Source organism: Hypanus sabinus, chromosome 3, assembly GCF_030144855.1.
Source record: "Hypanus sabinus isolate sHypSab1 chromosome 3, sHypSab1.hap1, whole genome shotgun sequence".
NCBI classification, from domain to species: domain Eukaryota; kingdom Metazoa; phylum Chordata; class Chondrichthyes; order Myliobatiformes; family Dasyatidae; genus Hypanus; species Hypanus sabinus.
Window position 1 is genome coordinate 39,083,853 of NC_082708.1, and position 7,916 is coordinate 39,091,768.

General features: G+C 46.7%; 1 protein-coding gene across 4 annotated transcripts in view; it reads right to left on the bottom strand.

Annotated features, from left to right (window-relative positions):
* Positions 1-7,672, bottom strand: part of LOC132391204 (mesenteric estrogen-dependent adipogenesis protein-like) — a 48,017-nt gene extending 40,345 nt beyond the window's left edge. Inside the window, exon 1 of one of the 4 annotated variants that reach the window (XM_059964104.1) lies at positions 7,625-7,672. The gene's annotated coding sequence lies outside the window, so the exon portion shown is untranslated. Of the gene's footprint in view, positions 1-6,433; positions 6,546-7,624 lie in introns of those variants that run through there. The other 3 variants (XM_059964102.1, XM_059964103.1, XM_059964101.1) reach the window with 3 other exon arrangements.
* Positions 7,673-7,916: the final 244 nt, after the last annotated feature.

Consider the following 7,916-nt stretch of genomic DNA (forward strand, 5'->3'; position numbering starts at 1 on the left):
GAGGATGGGAGAGGAGGATTGGAGACAGGGACAGGAGAGGAGGATTGGAGACAGGAATGGGAGAAGAGGGTTGGAGACAGGAATGGGAGAAGAGGGTTGGAGACGGGGACGGGAGAGGAGGGTTGGAGAGGGGTATGGGAGAGGTGGGTTGGGAACAGGAGAGGAGGGTTGGGGACTGGAGAGGAGGGTTGGAGATGGGGATGGGAGAAGAGGGTTGGAGACGGGGATGGGAGAGGATTGGAGACGGGGATGGGAGAGGAGGGTTGGAGACAGGAGAGGAGGGTTGGAGACGGGGATGGGAGAGGAGGATTGGAGACGGGGATGGGAGAGGAGGGTTGGGGATGGGAGAGGAGGATTGGAGACAGGGACGGGAGAGGAGGATTGGAGACGGGGATGGGAGAGGAGGATTGGAGACGGGGATGGGAGAGGAGGGTTGGGGACGGGGACAGGAGAGGAGGATTGGAGACAGGAATGGGAGAAGAGGGTTGGAGACAGGAATGGGAGAAGAGGGTTGGAGACGGGGACGGGAGAGGAGGGTTGGAGACAGGAGAGGAGGGTTGGAGACGGGGATGGGAGAGGAGGATTGGAGATGGGGATGGGAGAGGAGGGTTGGAGACGGGGACGGGAGAGGAGGGTTGGAGACGGGGATGGGAGAGGAGGGTTGGAGACGGGGACGGGAGAGGAGGGTTGGAGACGGGGATGGGAGAGGAGGGTTGGAGACGAGGATGGGAGAGGAGGATTGGAGACGGGGATTGGAGAGGAGGGTTGGAGACGGGGACGGGAGAGGAGGGTTGGAGACGGGGATGGGAGAGGAGGGTTGGAGACGAGGATGGGAGAGGAGGATTGGAGACGGGGATGGGAGAGGAGGGTTGGGAACAGGAGAGGAGGGTTGGGGACTGGAGAGGAGGGTTGGAGATGGGGTTGGGAGAGGAGGGTTGGAGACGGGGATGGGAGAGGAGGGTTGGGAACAGGAGAGGAGGGTTGGGGACTGGAGAGGAGGGTTGGAGATGGGGTTGGGAGAGAAGGGTTGGAGACGGGGATGGGAGAGGAGGATTGGAGATGGGGATGGGAGAGGAGGGTTGGGGATGGGAGAGGAGGGTTGGAGAAAGGGATGGGAGAAGAGGGTTGGAGACTGGATGGGAGAGGAAGGTTGGGGACTGCAGAGGAGGGTTGGGGACGGGGATGGGAGAGGAGGGTTGGAGTCGGGGATGGGAGAGGAGGGTTGGGGACGGGGATGGGAGAGGAGGGTTGGAGACGGGGACGGGAGAGGAGGATTGGAGATGGGAGAGGAGGTCACCTATGCGGGATGTGGAATTCTTGCCAAAGATGTAGGCTTGGAGATGGAGGCAACAGAAGAGTTTGGCGTCGTGTCAGGCATGGAAGTCACTGCAGTGTGGGCAGAACGTAAGCCTTTCCTGGGGACAGAACGTTACACCTCAGAGAGGGGAAGGTAGGAGGGAATGGTGAAGACACGGCAAGGAACAAAGCTGGATCAGGGAGGGGGAAGACCCTCAATGTTTACTAATACTCAGATTTCAGAGTATGCCAGCAGTTAATTATGACGACTGTAGATACTAAACACTCTTAATATCCTCACACTCAAATGAGCAGGCTTGCTAAAAAATAATCACAAAATGCAAGACTTCCCATAGACATGGAGCAGGCCAGGCTGTTTATGAAGGCTCAGACTTCCCTGCTCTGAATTTGAGGTTAATTCTGCAAGTCTTTCATGGGTTGTCATTGCTGATCTGTTCAACTTTCCTTCTTCTTAAAAAAAATTTTGTTTGTTGGGGATCCACAAACTCAATTCACCCAATTCTATGAGAGCACGGAACCTGTTCCTGACAGTTTTCCCTACACGTGGCAGGGTAGCGGTTAACATAGTGTGTCTTACTGTGTCCGCGATCAGGCTTCAATTCCTGCCACTGTTGGTAAAGAGTCTGGTCAATTTCCCCATGACCATGTGGGTCTCCTCCGGGTGCTCTGGCTTCCTCCCACAGCCCAAAAAGACAAACGGACTCGTGAGCTATGGGCAGACTATGTTTGGACCAGAAGCATGAGAACACTTGCAAGCTGATCTCAGCTTAACCTCAGACTATACTGGTTGTTGACGCAAATGCCTTATTTCACTGTTTCAATGTACTTATGACAAATAAAGCTGATCTTTATCTAAGTGGGGTCATGATCTAATTTTAACATAAGCTTTTATCTCATTACTATAGTAACAATAGTTTCTCTGGCCACTGTTGAAGCACTGGAACCTATGGCGATGTCTCTGAGTTGATCAATGGTTTCTCTTCACCAACACATTGATTTCAATTGATTAGACCAAAACCACAAATCCAGCAGCTCTGATGGAAATAAGAACAAGAATGTTACATGCAACTTTTTTGGTCATTATGGTCTAGTTTCATACTGCATTTCGGTTCAATTGCCACAGATGGAAACAGTTGGATTCAGAAATGCAATTGGAGAACACCTCCAATCAAGTTGTTCACAATGTGTCAGACCATTAAATGTACTGGTAGCAGTTTGTTCAAATTGAAAATTGTGCAGTTATTTTAGAATTGTTTCCAAAACCTTCAAGCCATCTTTTCAGTCTCTCTTCACACAAGAAATGAAGTTGCTCAAGACAGCTCCTTTCCTAATCATGCTTTGGTCCTTAGTTACAATGTCTTGACTGACCCACAATAGAATACTTCCTTCTATATACTACTGCTCATGGCTATTTGAACTGCAGAGTTGTATAACAAGTTTACAAAGTTACAGCACTGGACAGGATGCTACATCTTCAGTAGAGGATCTTTTAAGTAAGACTTCATGGCAATAAAGCTCTCCCTGTGTAGGTACTGTAACAACATTGTTTTCCTCATGTAGTGAATATGGTACATAAAAGTTTTAAAAAACTGATTTTACTTGTTCCTGACAGAACAATGTCAGGAATTAACCTAAAATTACACTTCACTGAAGAACAGACTTTCTATTAAAGGAATAGCAAACTGAATCCAAATTCAGAAGCTCAGAATCTATAAGAACTTCATTGTCAGCCAGCCAAAAATTTGGTATCATCTGATAATATCTCAGCAGATAGCATGTGGTTTGCAAAGCCATGCTGAGTTGATCTCATCGTTTCTGGAAATTTTCTTAGTTGCCCTTAACCAAAACTCAATTACAACCATCGATGCTACCAGATTAAGCCGCAGCTCTGTTAACAGTGCTGCTCGATAGACACAAGGCCTGGCAACAGTGACCTGGCCTAGGTGGCTCAGCCAAGGAAGTGGCAGATGCAGGCAGTACGAGAGGAAACAGAAAGACAGCAAGAGAGCCAGGGTACTAGACAGGCTGACAGCTAACCGGACCAAACCGGTGGTACCAACACTTTTCTTGGCCAATGTCTACTCGCAAGAAAAAAGGTCTCACTGAGACTGAGAGTGAAAGCATAGAGAGAGATGAGAAACTGCTGCATTCTGATTTCCACCAAAATGTGGCTAAACAACAGCAACGCTTGATTTAGTATTTCCACTCAATGGGGTGATTCTGTTCCGCAATGACAGGAGCTCCTTGTTGGGGAAATCCAAGGAGGTAGATTTTGTGTATACATTAAAGAAGGTTGGTGCACGAACTCATCCGTCACTGTTATGAGGCAATTGGACATATTACAATTAAATGCTGGCCACATTACTTTTTCAGTGAGATTATTGTTGTGTTCATCACTGCTGTGTACATCTCCTCTGAGCGTGAAGGTCCAAGACACACTGGAAGAGATTTACAGTATCAGCTCTCTACCATGTCCTCTGGCAGCCTGATGATCACTTCATAATTGCACAAGTCTTCAATCCCGTTAACCTGCAGGAGAATTTACCCAAATTCCACCATCATGTCACCATGGCCACTAGGAAAACAATAGACTGGACCGTGTTTATATAACAGACTTGTTATTTGCCAAGCGATCACATGCCCTCGTCTTGGCCTCTCCAACCACATCTACATAATGTTAATCCCAGCATGCCAACTGGTGCTGAAAAGGAAGAAACCAGTCAAAAGGACCATCACTGTGTGGCCTTACAGGCAGTCGCTGTGCTTCAGGGCTGCTTTGAATGGATAACCTGGCAGGTGTTCAAGCAGGCCACCACAAATGGAGAAGATTTGATGATTATGACTAATCTGTTATCAGTAACATTGGTACCTCAGGAATAGTCATCTCACAGCACTACCAGAAGACTGGGCTGTTTGCTCCCTAAAACACCCAGGATGCTGTCTTCAAGTCTGATGACAGAAGGGCTCTCAGAGCAGACAGGAGAAATATCATCCTAGGCATCAAGAGGGCAAAAACCTCCTACAGACAAAACAATTCAGGATAACAAACCCCTGTCCAATAACAAACCCCAGCACGTGGCTGGACATCAAGGGCATCACTGACTACGTAAGGAGAAACAGTGTTGACTGCTCCAGTAACAACTCCCTCCCTGACGCTCTAAACAATTTTTATACATGCTTTGGGACATGCAACATGACACTGATCATGAAAGCTGCCCTCCACCCCAGGGGAGCAGCAGATGTGAGATGGACTGCAGAGAGTCACCCCCCCCCCCCACCCCCATAAGGCAGTCAGGCCAGACACAGCTCAGGCTGAGTACTCAGGGAGTGTGTATATCAGCTCATGGACATCTTCAACACTGCTCTGCACTCATGCAGGCTGCTGTCCCAGCCAGCATCAACCCTGTACCAACACCCTGACGCCAGTCATCATGAAGTGCTTAGAACAGCTAGTAACGGCACAATTCAAAACCTCCATTCCTGCCACACTGGACGTGCTTACCGACAGAACTGTTCACGCACCAGGCCCTGAAACACCTGAGAAACAAGAGCATCGATGTCAGAATGCTGCTTCCCAAGTTCAGTCCAGCATTCATTTACCAACACAGTGTGGCATGGCCCTCCTAACAACCCCAATTTAACCCTAATCTCATCGCAGGACAATTTACAATGACCAAATAACCTACCCAATATGCCTTTGGACTGTGGGAGGGAACCAGAGGAGAAAACCTACGCATTCGAAGAGGAGGATGTACGGAGACTTCTTACAGAGGACGCTGGGATTGAACTCAGAACTGTAACGCCCTGAGCTGTAATAGTGTCGTGCGGACTTCTATGCCACTGTGGCACCTGAGTGAACAGACTCCTACTCCTTGGTCTAAATACACCACTGTGCAACGGAGTTTGGACTTCCTAACCAAAACATCTCAGATAGTCAAGATGCACAGCCACTTCTGCCTCCCCATCATCCCCAATGTAGGTGCCCCCCAGGGCTGTGTGCTGAGTCCATTACTGTACACACATTACTACACAACAAAAACCCAAATAATCACTGTCAGGTTCGCCAACTGAACAACAGTAGTGGGGCTCATCACCAACTACGATGAGACAGCCTGCAGAGAGGGAGTGGAAGAGCTCGAGGCCTGGTACCAGGCAAATAATCTCTTTCTCATTATTTGCAAGACAAAAGAGATGGGCATCAACTTTAGGAGAACTTGCTGCACTCACACTGATGGTACAGCAACAGAAAGTGCGAGCACATCTCAGACAACCCTTTGTGATTCCAGAACACATTCTACCCAATCAGGAAAGCTCACCAACATCTCTCCTTTCCGAGGAGGTTGAAGAGAACTGGACTATGTCCATCTGCACTCATGTCATTCCACAGATGCATGGCATAAAGCACCCTCACAAGTTGAATCACAGCATGGTACAGAAACTGTGCCGCAGTGGACAGGAAGGGTCCACCACAGGCAATCAAAACACCAAACGCATCACTGGCACCAGCCCACCTGCCATACAGAGAGGGGCCAGTGACATCATGAAAGATCCCACCCACTCTGCTCTTGGACCGTTTGTCCCTCTGCCATCAGGGAGGAGGCTACGTAGCATTCACACCAGGAACATCAGACTCAAAAACAGTTACTTTCCCCAAACAGTAAGGCTGATCAACACTTCCACCCACTACCCCACCCTTCCACACCCCTAACCACAAATACTTTATCATTTCCTGTCAGTCACCTTACATATGGCACTCCTGCGCCTGGTGCCACTGTATGGACATACAATCACTATGTATATAAGCTATCTATGTATTTATATTTATTGTGCTTTTTTAGTTAATGTGTTCAATGTCCTATTGTGGTTTTTTTTTGTGCTGCATCAGATCCAGAGTAACAATCACATCATTCTCCTTTACATTTGTGTAGTGGAAATGACACTAAACTATCTGGAAGTCTTGAAGTATCCTGAAGTTAAAGAGTAGTGAACTAGCTTAATTCATCCAGAGTTTTCAGACAAATTGAACTATTACCGTTGCTGTAGTATTCTGCATGTTTGTGCATTAATTTAGCAAAAACATGTTATAATTACCTGGTATTTAAGTATTAAATCTTACCAGGAGCGGCTGTTGACGATTTTCCTGTGTTGTAGTATTGTTCAGATGGAACACTCAGATTCTCAACACATTTGTGACAGTGTGTAGGTGAACTGAGGAAATGGAGCAGGAACAGGCCATCCATCTTTGATCTACTAACCCAATAAACAAACTCACAACTGATTCTTTTTAAACCAGTATCTGCAGAAACAAACTTCATGGGAAATGGAGACCTCATTTTTATTTCAGTACCACAGACTTTTACCAGAGGCATCTAAGGCTAGGTCACACATTAATGTTATAGATAAACTGAAGAAGGACTATTGATTGAAATCAATAAAGCTGTTACTCTGTTGCTGATTAACTGAAAGATACACACCCTTCTGCAGAAACACTGTTTGATTTTTGCACCATCTCTCATACAAGAATGGCATCGAAATTTAAAGATCATCCATTGCGATGACATTGCATTTGAACATTTCAGCAGATATCAATTTACGTCGCAATCCACTTTCTGATCCTAATTGTCCCACATCAATTTAATATGGGTCAGATAAATAAACAGAGATTACCCAACACCTTGATTTGTTTCCCAGCATTGCATTCTGAGCTCAGTAGAGCATTTTCCTATCTCCAGCCTTCTCTAGATATGAGGTTACTGGATAGATTCCCCCACTACCTTCCCTAGTCCCAAACAGATTCCACTAATTCAGAACCAAGCCCCCTGCACATTGCTGCAAAAAGCTGATAATTCCACCCTTGTACTGGGCCCACCATCACCAAATTATTGCTTTCCTTAAACTCCTGCCAAATTAACTCATCTACTCTGCAGCCCAACATCAAGTTGAACGCCACTGGGAACTGCAGAAGCCAAGGCTCTCACACTCCTCCTCATTACACGTTCCTCATTCAATCACATTCCACTTTCCCCAGCCTCTGATCAATTCAGAAGCCTTTCTCCTGTTTTAAGGCACCCTGCCATCACACCACCCTCCAGTGGCACTAGGACACAGGTAAGCCTGCTCTCGAGCTGGCAGATTCCTCAGCTGCAGTATGCCACTTGTTTTGATGCATTTCATACTATTTTTTGAGTCAGCACACCATCAGCTCCTTACTAATTTTAAATTTTAGGGTAGAGGAGCTTCAAATTCATCAAAGAGCTCCTCTTTACCCCAAATTCCCAACAGGAAATAAACTAAAAGCTGCACTCACCTTTACTGACAGCTGGAATTGACCCAACAAGAAGTACACTAATTAACATCTTGCCTTTCACACTGTTGCTAACTATAATACTTTGACCATTCACTCCCTCTGACTCACCAGGCACCATAGTTTGTGTTGTTATAGTGTCTTTTTTAATATCTAATCTCAATTCTTTGCTCTCAAATGGGAACAGGTTTCCCAACCTCAGTTACAATAGAGGGCCCTCCCAAGGATACCTGTTCAAAGTTCAAAGTAAATTTATTATCAAAGTACATTAGCAACCCCAAGATTTGTTTTCTTG